The sequence below is a fragment of the Nerophis ophidion genome, linkage group LG11 (genome assembly GCF_033978795.1).
Source record: "Nerophis ophidion isolate RoL-2023_Sa linkage group LG11, RoL_Noph_v1.0, whole genome shotgun sequence".
Classification (NCBI taxonomy): Eukaryota; Metazoa; Chordata; class Actinopteri; order Syngnathiformes; family Syngnathidae; genus Nerophis; species Nerophis ophidion.
In genome coordinates this window covers 47574408-47587399 of record NC_084621.1, presented here as the reverse complement: position 1 = coordinate 47587399, position 12992 = coordinate 47574408, and positions in this window count along the sequence as shown.

Below are 12992 nucleotides of genomic sequence, written 5' to 3'. Positions count from 1 at the left end.
TCCGTTCGGCCTCCAGTACACTGGAATGCCCTCCCGGTAACGGTTCGAGTTGCTACCTCAGTAGAAGCATTTAAGTCTCACCTTAAAACTCATTTGTATACTCTAGCCTTTAAATAGACCACCTTTTTAGACCAGTTGATCTCCCGCTTCTTATTTTTTTCTTCTCTGTCCCCCCCTCCCTTGTGGAGGGGGTCCGGTCCGATGGCCATGGATGAAGTACTGGCTGTTCAGAGTCGGGACCCAGGATGGACCGCTCGCCTGTGTATCGGTTGGGGACATCTCTGCGCTGCTGATCCGACTCCGCTTGGGATGGTTTCCTGTGGACGGGACTCTCGCTGCTGTCTTGGATCCACTTTGAACTGAACTCTCGCGGCTGTGTTGGAGCCACGATGGACTGAACTTTCACAGTATCATGTTAGACCCGCTTGACATCCATTGCTTTCGGTCCCCGAAGGGGTGGGGTTGCCCATATATGAGGTCCTCTCCAAGGTTCTCATGGTCATCATTGTCACTGGCGTCCCACTGGATGGGAATTCTCCTTGCCCACTGGGTGTGAGTTCTCCTTGCCCTTATGTGGGTTCTTCCGAGGATATCGTAGTCGTAGTGGTTTGTACAGTCCTTTGAGACATTTGTGATTTAGGGCTATATAAATAAACAATGATTGATTGATTGATTTATTGATTGACTGAAAAAGTAAGGCAAGTAGTCATATACACATAGAAAGTTCGAACACTGACACATTAAAATAAAAACAATAAAAAGAATGTTTAAGAGTTATTGTAAAACAAATTGGAAACCATACATTAAATATACAACATCGCAATTTAAAAATAAAAAAAAATTGAATAAGGCAAAATGATATTGGAATAAGAAAAAAAATTCCATACAAAAAAATTATACAAGTTGTGAAGCTGCTTGTCAGGCAGAGGTACTAAAACCACCAGGCCACCAAACTGCCATCTGCAAAGTAACATTTTGGAATTCAAATTGTTGTGGGATAACATATTTAAACATGTTTTTTAATGCATCACATAATTATTACAACTTAATCTGACAACGTGTCTCGGTCTTGGTTGCTCAGTACAATATGGCAGCTAAGAAATCGACTTCCAGTACAAATCTCCCTCTGCTTTTTCCTCATGCGTCACAATTTATTGATTTTAACTTTAAGTAATCACCAGTTTACTTCTTTTTACACTTGAATTCAATGTTTATACAGTTTTCAATGTAAGGAGTAATTAAGTAGTAGTGAGACAATGGTAATTTGTTTTCACTTACATGGCATGTATTAATTATAAAATGTTAAGAAAGATTTATGATGGAGTAAACAGTACGTATGAAAATACAGCGGTCCTTGGGTTTTCTTTGCAGAAGGTCGGAAAGACAGGATGGTACAAAATCGAAGCAAATCCAGTTAAATTAATGTTTCTGACTTACACCAATATCATAAATCGCATTTCATAGAGAATAATTACTTCTACAAGCCGGAAACAGTGTGACATGTATTAATGAAGACTGAAGTTGATAAATAAGCATTTAACACAGGGGCCCCCAAACTTTTTGACTCGAGGGCCGCATTTAAACTTCACGGTGGGAGAGGGGTTAGTGCGTCTGCCTCACAATACGAAGTTCCTGCAGTCCTGGGTTCAAATCCAGGCTCGGGATCTTTCTGTGTGGAGTTTGCATGTTCTCCCCGTGAATGCGTGGGTTCCCTCCGGGTACTCCGGCTTCCTCCCACTTCCAAAGACATGCACCTGGGGATAGGTTGATTGGCAACACTAAATTGGCCCTAGTGTGTGAATGTGAGTGTGAATGTTGTCTGTCTATCTGTGTTGGCCCTGCGATGAGGTGGCGACTTGTCCAGGGTGTACCCCGCCTTCCGCCCGATTGTAGCTGAGATAGGCGCTAGCGCCCCCCGCGACCCCGAAAGGGAATAAGCGGTAGAAAATGGATGGATGGATGGGCCGCATTTAAAAGATTTGGCCGGGGGCATATAAAAATGCAGAATGTGTACAATGTACACAATAAATATGCGAGCACGCACGCACGCACGCACGCACACACACACACACACACACACACACACACACACACACACACACACACTCACACACACACACACACACACACACACACACACACCCTACACACTGTACTCACAAAGTGCACGATTAAAGTTCCCAGTTTATATCAAACATGCAGCAAGTGAAAATGTTTTTATTTTTAATGGACTCGATCTGAAAAGAAGCGTTTGCAGCAACTGGAAGAGCAAAGTGGTGCTTGAGCAGAGAAACGTTGACGTTGTAATTATTTCAATGTTGTACTGTCAGGATGATTGCTTGGCCAGAGAGTACAAACGAGTACAAGACAGGAATGAAAAACACAACATTTCCTATTTATTTTGGGCTTTCACTCCTAAGATCATGAAGTCTATGAAGGATTCATTGGAATTAGGAGTTTGACTTTATGAATTGATAACGATGATGATGACACACACACGCCGTATGCAAATGTGTTGTAAATGTCATGGAATGCGCTCCAATTATGAATCCATGCAGACAAGCAAATAAGCGGCAGCCATAGAATAATCAAAGTGGCAAACGCAGGCGCTGTCGACTCACTTTGAGCGTTAGCAGGAATGAAAAGGTCAGTGTGAGATGCAGGTAATGAGCTACTTGGCACATGTAGATCACCTTCCTACCACGTCTTACTTTGGGAACTTATTCAGTTTGCACTGCAAGGTAAACGCTACAAGAGGAGCAAATCGGGCAATACTATGTGCTCATTATTTGTGGTCAAAAATAATGTTTTTGTTATTTTTCACCGTGATATTAATGACGTATTTCATCCATCCATCCATTCATCTTCTTCCGATTATCCAAGATCGGGTCATGGGAGGAGTAGCCTAAGCAGGGAAGCCCAGACTTCCCTCTCCCCAGCCACTTTGTCCAGCTCTTCCTGGGGGATCCCGAGGCGTTCCTAGGCCAGCCGGGAGACATAGTCTTCCCAACGTGTCCTGAGTCTTCCCCGTGGCCTCCTACCGATCGGACATGCCCTAAACACCTCCCTCGGGAGGCGTTTGGGTGGCATCCTGAGCAGATGCCTGAACCACTTCATCTGGCTCCTCTCGATGTGGAGGAACAGCGGCTTTACTTGGAGCTCCTCCGAATGGCAGAGCTTCTCACCCTATCTCTAAACAAGAGCCCCGCCACCCGGCGGAGGACACTCTTTTCTGCCTGTTGTAGCTGTGATCTTGTCCTTTCGGTCATGACACAAAGCTGATGACCATAGGTGAGGATGGGAACATAGACCGACCTTCAAATTAAGAGCTTTGCCTTCCGGCTCAGCTCCTTCTTCACCACAACCAATCGATACAGCATCTGCATTACTGAAGACGCCATACTGATCCGCCTGTGGATCTCACAATCCACTCTTCCCTCACTCGTGAACAAGACCCCGAGGTACTTGAACTCCTCCACTTGGGGCAGGGTCTCCTCCCCAACCCAGAGATGGCACTCCACCGTTTTCCGGGCGAGAACCATGGACTCGGACTTATATTTACTATATGACGTTGTGAAGAGGCGGAGCCGACGAGCCGACAGCGGGCTCGGACAAACGGTGGTCCGGCCCAGGATGGCGGCCAGGAGGCGGAGCATGCAGCAGAGCAGAGAGGCGGGGCACGCCTGGAGCGACACTGCACCCATCAGAGTCAGGTGCGTAGTTCACACACCTGCTCTCAATCCCTACAATTTCTTCTGCAGCATAAAAGGGGAGAAGGAGGAACAATCGGGGCAGAAGTAGGAGAGGAACCACCCGAGAAGGAACACCACGAACGCGACGAGAGAGACCCAGAGCGAGATGAGCCCCCCCGAAAGGTGCGCCACGACGAGCAGGAAAAGAGGGCGCGCTAGAAATTGGCGCGACCGACTGGCAAGAAAATGTGTTTATTGAAATAATAAACCGGAGTCAAACCTGCTACGATGCATCCTGTATCGATTGTCACTGCAACCCACACGATGACGGCTGGAGATCTGTCACAGACGTATTTCAACTTTTTTATAATCATAAGGCTTTTTTTTTTTTTTGCTTAGAAGAACTTAATTCTAGTAAAATTAAAAACACATATCCCTCAAAACTAAACAACTTTTATCTTGTAAGAATACAACTTTTTTGTAATAATCCTCCCTAACAATGAAAATAATTTGATGTATTTCATTATTAATGGAACAATGAATGATTGGAAAATGTTTCATTATTTCACTCAAAACTATTTGATTCCACTGGTATAGAAAGATTAATAACAACGAAACCTCACCAGTTACGGAGAGAAATCGGTGTATATTAATGCAACCAGACAAAAAAATGATTTCCAACTCGCTTATTGAGTATTATATTATTATGATTATGTAATAATATATATTAAAAAAAAAAACTTATTGAGTAACAAAAAATATATGTTAGAATAATACACAATGTTGCATAAAGAGAACATACAAACTCATTATTTATTAAAACCAAAACCACTGAAATTCTTGATTTGTTGCATTTGCAAACAGCTAAAATGATGCACAAATCAATCCATAACTAAGAATGCTCAACAATTCTTCTGAACAAAAGAGGAGAAATATCACCTTGGAGAAAAATGTAAATTAAAAGATCTGTATGTACGTACAAACTTAAAACCTTAGTATATCAGTATGTGGAATTAAGTTATGGAATGGATTAAGCAAAGAATTCAAACAACGTACTATGATCCAATTTAAGAGAGTGTTCAAACTTAAAGTGTTCACAAAGTACAAAGAAGAAGGATTATGATACATTTCTTAAACTGGTTGGAAAAAAGTTATCATTTATATCATTAACTGAAACCTAACTGATTTAACTAGTTCTTACTGTAATGTTTGTGTTTGTTTTTTTTTTAACTAAAACTGCAGCTCTCAGCTGATCGTTTTTGTGCAAGGAATTCCAGACTGTAATATTTGTTTTCTTGTATGTTTTTATTTCCAGCTTTATTTGTATTTAGTTAGTGTACTTGGAGCACTTTATGTTTGCAATATTTGTCCCTTGCTGCTGTAACACTGTGAATGTCCCCCTTGTGGGATGAATACAAAAATATCTTATCTAAAAAACTGTTGTATTTAGAAATTATTGATGTAAATTTTCTGCGATGAGGTGGCGACTTGTTCAGGGTGTACCCCGCCTACCGCCCAAATGCAGCTTCCATTGCGAGTCTCCTGACAGATATAGGACAGCATTGTACTCTACTCTATTATAGAAATGGCAACAGCGCAGCATGAATGCCCGACGACAAGGCGATAGAGAAAAAACAGGGATCTTACTGACCACGGTCCGGGCTACAATGGCGGAAGCGCACACATTTTCAGGACTTATACAGATCCCAAATACCTGTCATGATCCGCTACTTGGATCATGTCATGTTCTGGTTTGGTTCTGTTTCTGTATCGTATCTTGTTAATATTTTGTCTTCCTTAGTTCCTGGTGGCACTTCCTGTTTTTTTCTGTTGTCATAGTTACGTATTTGTGTCACCTGCCTTTTGATTTTGACGCGCACCTGCCTCGTAATTACTGTCCTTATATAAGCCTGCCTTTTCTGTACCTCAGTCTCACAGTCTAGTTTCTGTTCGATGCAACAGGTGACGTCGCTGATCCCCAATTATGGTAAAGACTTTTTTTACTCGTTAGCTTCCACGCTATTCCTCTGTTTTTTTCCCTAGCTCACATGCTAGCGCCTTTAATTCCTTCTAGCTCTCATGCTAGTTCTGTTTGTTTGTCTTTAGTGCCTTGTGCAACTGTTTTTGTTCTTAGTCTGTTTTGTTAGCATAAATAAATCATACCTTCACGCTGTGTCCAAGTCCGACTGCATAATTTGAGAGAACGAACCAACACCACGATGCCAGCGAAGCGTCACAATACCCATCAGCAGGTACCAGTAAGTAAGAAGAGTTGGTTTTGCATATTGCGAAACAAATCCGCAGTTAATATGTTTCCAAATAGGTGCCATTTTAGGGTCTATATATATACCCCATAATAATCCCCGTATGTTGAATCACAATACGTCTGACTATCCATCCAGCGATACTAAAGCATGTTTGAGCGCTGTATGTAATGTTATATATTCTCAATGAAACATCAACATTTTGGTGTTTCTTGCTTTCATGTACTTGCGAGCAACAGCAATGTTAATATTTGGATATATGTCCCTTGGCAAGTTTCACTGCATTAAGGTGCTTTTGGTAGCCATCCACAAGCTACTGGTTGAATTTGTGACCACTCCTCTTGACAAACTTGGTGCATCCATCCATCCATCCATTTTCTACCACTTGTCCATAATGCAGCTGAGAAAATTGGTTCAGTTCAGCCAAATGTGTTGGGTTTTCTGACATGGACTTGTTTCTTCAGCATTGTACACACATTTAAGTCAGGACTTTGGGAAGACCATTCTAAAACCTTATTTGTAGCCTGATTTAGCCATTACTTTACCACTTTTGACGTGTGCTTGGGGGTCACTGTCCTGTTGGAACACCCAACTGCGCCCAAGACCCGGCCTCCGGTCTGAGGATTTTAAGTTGTCCTGAAAAATTTGGAGGTCATCCTCCTTTTTCAATGTCCCATCTAATCTCTGTAAAGCACCAGTTCCAATTGGCAGCAAAACAGACTCAGAGCATAATACTACCACCAAACTGCTTGACGGTAGGGATGGTGTTCCTGGGATTAAAGGCCTCACCTTTTCTCCTCCAATCATATTGCTGGGTATTGTGACCAAACAGCTCAATTTTAGTTTAATCATTATGTCCCTTACAAGTGTATGTAAACTTTTGATCGCGACTGTATATCTGAGGGAGAAGTCGGCCTACCTGGTCCTTAGTTTTCTGCAAAACAATTTAGTCAAGTACATCCGATGTACAGCATACTAGTTATTCACACTTGTGTTGTAATGAAAAATAACACAATTATTGTGACATTTTCCTGTGATGAGCAGCATGAAGATAAAAGACAGAAGCAAGCACGTTTTCTTGCATGCATTCGTCGGGAGACCAAATTTGCTTCGTTTCACATGAAAAGGACGTCTGAGCTCCGATGACAAATTGACAACAGCTGCAACTGAGAAAAGAAGTCAGAAAGTGTCGCTTTTATTAGAAACAACTGAAGGGAACGATGCAAAGTGAATAACGGTCTCCTCTCCGCGGGTCCCCGCCTCGATGTTTCATAGTAAGTGATGATGTTCCAAACATAAAGGGTGTCGCAGCATCCATATTTCATGGGAGAACAATGCGGTGTAACTGACACACACACACACACACACGGGCGCGCGCGCAGGAAATGTGCTTACAAAGCCTCAAAAGAAGTGTCACACAGTATGGACGGCGGGAGAATAATATAGGGCAGCGCTGGATGGTGTAACAAGCGTCACGGCGACACGCATCATTTGATCGCGTAACACAAAGCTGCGGCGTGTGTGTCTGTGTGTACGACACGCATCATTTGATCGGCTAATATAAAGCTTTGGCGCCTGGGTGTGTGTGTGTGTGTGTGAGTGTGTGCGCAACGCGACTCGACATGCATCGTTTGCCTATATGCTGCACAAGTTGTTGTGTGTTTGATGTGTGTTTTTTGTCACGTGCATGAAAATATGACACGCATCATTTGCCGGGATAATGCAAAGCTGGCGTGTGAAGGCACCAAACTCGCGCCGGTACCTCGGAGCAGGCGTTTGGAATCAAGAGGTGAACTATCCAGCGACTCCTAAAACCGGCCCTGTGCTCAATGAAACATCGGGGGGAACTGCAGGCAACGCATCATGCTTGGACACACAGCTGAGAAAAGGCAGGAACAACACAAATACACGTAGGTGCAGACACACTGACAGAGACACATGTGCCAGTGCACTGCCATATAAATTGGGCTATGCATTATTAAGCGTGCACGATTCCACACCGCATGCAGGGATGGCTGCACCTTACACCAGGAAGAGATTAGACCCAAGCACAGGCAGGCGGTGTGTGTGTGTGCGTGTGTGTGTGAGAGAGAGAAATACATTCTGCTGTTAAGACTCAGGAGACACTTCTGTGGAAATTCTATAGGATCTCCTTTGGACTCTTCAAACCTCAGGTGTTCAAGTTCTCAGCAGACTTTAGTAGTGAATCATTGAAAACATCAAGTACAGAATCACGTTGGAGCCCTTGCAGGGAAACAGGTCTAAACTGTGAACTGGGTGCTGCGTTACTTTCTTGCTCATAATTTCAAAGGAGTAGGTTGTTTCATGACAATTCGTCGACAGTACATCAAGTCACCAAAATCTTCTACTTACACTTTTTATTTTTAAGATGGGATCTATCTGTGTTGGCCCTGCAATGAGGTGGCGACTTGTCCAGGGTGTAACCCACCTTCCGCCCGAATGCAGCTGAGATAGGGTCCAGCACCCCCCTCGCAACACCAAAAGGGACAAGCGGTAAAAATTAGATGGATGGATGGATTTTTTTTATCCTTACCGTTTTTGGTCAAAAACAGGTTGGTTTTAAAAAAAAACATAACATTTAATGGATTACATTTATATAGCTGCGATGAAGTGGCGACTTGTCCAGGGTGTACATCGCCTTCCGCCCGATTGTAGCTGAGATAGGCACCAGCGCTCCCCGCGACCCCGAAGGGAATAAGCGGTAGAAAATGGATGGATGGATGGTTTTACATAGCACTTTTGTAGACACTCAAAGCGCTTCACAGTGAAGTCAGAACCCATCATTCATTCACACCTGGTGGTGGTAAGCTACATTTGTTGCCACAGCTGCCCTGGGTTTGACTGACGGAAGCGTGGCTGCCAGTTCGCGCCTACGGCCCCTCCCATCTTTCATTCACCAGTGTGAGCGGCACTGGGGGAAAGAGTGAAGTGTATTGCCCAAGGACACAACGGCAGTGATTTGAAAGGAAAAAGGCAGGGAGCTAACCTGCAACTCTCAAGTCTGCCGCTCAATCCACCACGCAATGCCTCCTCCGTCAGTGGCGGGCCATGCGTTTCCCACCTGGGCCTTCTGTGCTGTCCAACATCAAAGATTACCTCTCAAAATACCATCATTGATGTCACCCAATGACCATTGCTGGAGAAATACTATTCAGGATCACATTTACCGTGTATTGCATCACATCAACAGTGCCCAAAACAGATTATTTTCTGGCGCATTTAAAAATCAATTAAACCGCATTAGCAATTAAAACATATCTTATATGGTACTGTCAAAATTTAAATGGCAAAAAACATATTAAAAGCGAAAAAAATTAATATTTGAACTCACAATTAGTGGCACCTTTTCGACACAGTATTAGCCCCTCGTTGTCGGCTTATTGGAGTGGAAATGGCGAGCATTTCATCGCCAGAACAGCTGAACTAGCTTCCGGGGTTGGTCGACATCGTCTCACAAGATGTAGTTTGTCTTTAAATATGAAAATGAAAATGGCCTCGCAAATGTATATCTGCCACCTAATCAATGTTTTGTTGTCCTTTTCTGATATCCCGGTCTGGGTACGGCGCATCACCTCCTGCTAAATTGAAACTTGTGATTGGATACTCACTTTAGAATGACAAGTGAGTATCCAATCACAGTCTCCTTGACATCAGGCGTGTTACGGCGCTGGCTCCTGTCGCCTCTCATTCATCTGTGCCTGCCTCTGGACACGCCTACAGGTGTTCCCCTAACAATGTGATCTCGGACTATGTTAAGGTAACGTGTGGACTTTCCCAGGGTTTGGTCCTTGGCCCTGCACTCTTCAGCATCTCCATGCTGCCGCTAGGTGACATCATATGCAAATACGGTGTTAGCTTTCACTGTTATGCTGATGACACCCAACTCTACATGCCCCTAAAGCTGACCAACACGTAGTCAGTTGAAGGCGTGTCTTAAAGAAATTAAACGATGTCCGCCAACTTTTTGCAACTCAACGCCAAAAAAACGGAAATGCTGATTATCGGTCCTGCTAGACACCGACCTCTATTTAATAATACAACTTTAACATTTAGGCATTTAGGGACGGCGTGGCGCAGTGGGAAAGTGGCCGTGCGCAACCCGAGGGTCACTGGTTCAAATCCCACCTGGAACCAACTTCGTCATGTCCGTTGTGTCCTGAGCAAGACACTTCACCCTTGCTCCTGATGGTTAGCGCCTTGCATGGCAGCTCCCTCCATCAGTGTGTGAATGTGTGTGTGAATGGGTAAATGTGGAAGTAGTGTCAAAGCGCTTTGAGTACCTTGAAGGTAGAAAAGCGCTATACAAGTACAACCCATTTATCATTTATCATTTATTTGACAAGCAAACACTTAAACAAGGCGACTCGGTAAAGAATCTGGGTATTATCTTCGACCCAACTCTCTCGTTTGAGTCACACATTAAAAGCGTTACTAAAACAGCCTTCTTTCATCTCCGTAATATCGCTAAAATTCGCTCCATTTTGTCCACTAACGACGCTGAGATCATTATCCATGCGTTTGTTACGTCTCGTCTCGATTACTGTAACGTATTATCTTCGGGTCTCCCCATGTCTAGCATTAAACGATTACAGTTGGTACAAAATGCGGCTGCTAGACTTTTGACAAGAACAAGAAAGTTTGATCATATTACACCTGTACTGGCTCACCTGCACTGGCTTCCTGTGCACTTAAGATGTGACTTTAAGGTTTTACTACTTACGTATAAAATACTACACGGTCTAGCTCCATCCTATCTTGCCGATTGTATTGTACCATATGTCCCGGCAAGAAATCTGCGTTCAAAGGACTCCAGCTTATTAGTGATTCCCAGAGCCCCAAAAAAGTCTGCGGGCTATAGAGCGTTTTCCGTTCGGGCTCCAGTACTCTGGAATGCCCTTCTGGTAACAGTTCGAGATGCTACCTCAGTAGAAGAATTGAAGTCTCACCTTAAAACTCATTCGTATACTCTAGCCTTTAAATAGACCCCCTTTTTAGACCAGTTGAACCGCCGTTTCTTTTATTTTTGTGCTATGTCCCCCCCTTCCCTTGTGGAGGGGGTCCGGTCCGGTGGCCATGGATGAAGTACTGGCTGTCCAGAGTCGGGACCCAGGATGGACCGCTCGTCCAGAGTCGGGACCCAGGATGGACCGCTCGCCTGTGTTTTGGTTGGGGACATCTCTGCGCTGCTGACCCGCCTCCGCTTGGAATGGTTTCCTGCTGGCTCCACTCTGGACGGGACTCTGGCTACTATATTGGATCAACTTTGGACTGGATTATGTTGGATCCACTATAAATTGGACATTCACAATACCATGTTAGATCCGCTCGACATCCATTGCTTTCGGTCCCCTGGGTGAGGGGGGGAGGGGGTAGCCCACATATGCGGTCCTCTCCAAGGTTTCTCATAGTCATCATTGTCGACGTCCCACTGGGGTGAGTTTTGCCTTGCCCTTATGTGATTGGTTGATTGGATGCCCTCCTGTCGTAGCCGCGACGCTGCAGGCAATCTGAAATCAACACACCTAATGCTGATGAAGACCCCACTTCCTTCATGAGCCAGTGCATCCTATGTTCCAGAGCCTGAACATAGCTACCTCAGTACTGTAAGCCTACACGTCTCGAGCTTTCTCCCTACGTGCATTCGCTCTCTCTGTGTTTCCCCTCCCCTGTGCTCATCGTCTTGTGTCCCGTGTCGTCATCCCGCAGCGTCCCCCCATTTCCTGGTTTCCAGTTGTGTCTCATCTCCCTGAATCCCCTCTGGACTCCCTGCTGCCTTCCTGGATCTCGACCTCACGCCTGGACACGGACGTTGACGCCTCGCTCCTGCCTTTGACCTCTACCTTGCCCACGGATCTCCGAACTTGCTTTGCCCTCCCTGGACTTCCTCATCTCGCTCAACATGCACCTTCAACAACTCTCTGTGACACTCAGTTAAACACAACACATAATCACACCATAGTTATTTGGATTACTTACACACTCCAATTCCTTATGTTTAATAAACACATCTCAGACTATCGATGCCCCCGTCTCAGTGCCGTCTTCTTCTCCGTAGTACTGTCAGTCACAAGATTACTAGGATAGGCTATTGTCAACAAATTGTGATCTAAATGACTATCACAACGGTCTATCAACTCAATGTTTTCGCAAATTCATCCGCTAACGGTCCGATGAGTATCCAATCACAGGACGCGTAAATGTCACGTTCAACGTGAGGACATCTAGAGGGCCTTACTGACAACAACGCGTGATCTGATTGGCTATCGCATCTATCTATCCCTGTTAGTCCCCGTTCTTTTACAGTGCACGGACGCCTGCATTGTTGATTCTGAAGGCCTCTGGCAGATTAGGTAAAGCATGGCAACATAAGCTATCTGAATTCTGATTGGATACTAACTAAAACAAAAAAACAACAGCACTAGGAAACAGCATAATATGACATGAAGAGAATATGAATAATTTTAGATATTTAGGGAATGTAAATAAAAACGTTTTTTATCTTTAATTATGAACAAGATTTCTGTTTCTGTTAGGCCAGCAGAGAAGGCCTTGCCGGCAGACGATGGCGTGGAACACAGCAGAAGCCACCACAGTGTTTATTTTACTTTTTGTTCATAGCTGTATGTAGAAATGGCGGGTTGCATCAGCTCTGCTCTTTTAATGTCTTTAATGTCCTTTGTGTTCTATGATGTCTGATGTTTCCCTCTTACACACATGTAAGAGGGCTGTGTGCTATGGCTATGAGTTGTTTTTCCCCCTGGCCTTAGTCTGGACCCCCTCTCCAGGGGCCCAGGCTGAGACTGATTTTTTTTGTTTGCATTCTAAAATTTTAAAATTGGCTTGTTCAAGGTGGCTACAGTGCAGCTGATGGGAACAATCAATTCTGCCTCTAAATCACGTTAAAAATGCATTCAAAAACCGCCAACAGTACTTATTTTACGTCCATAACCTACAGTTCGGCAAAAAAGTATTTAGTCAGCCGCCGATTGTGCAAGTTCTCCCATTTAAAATGATG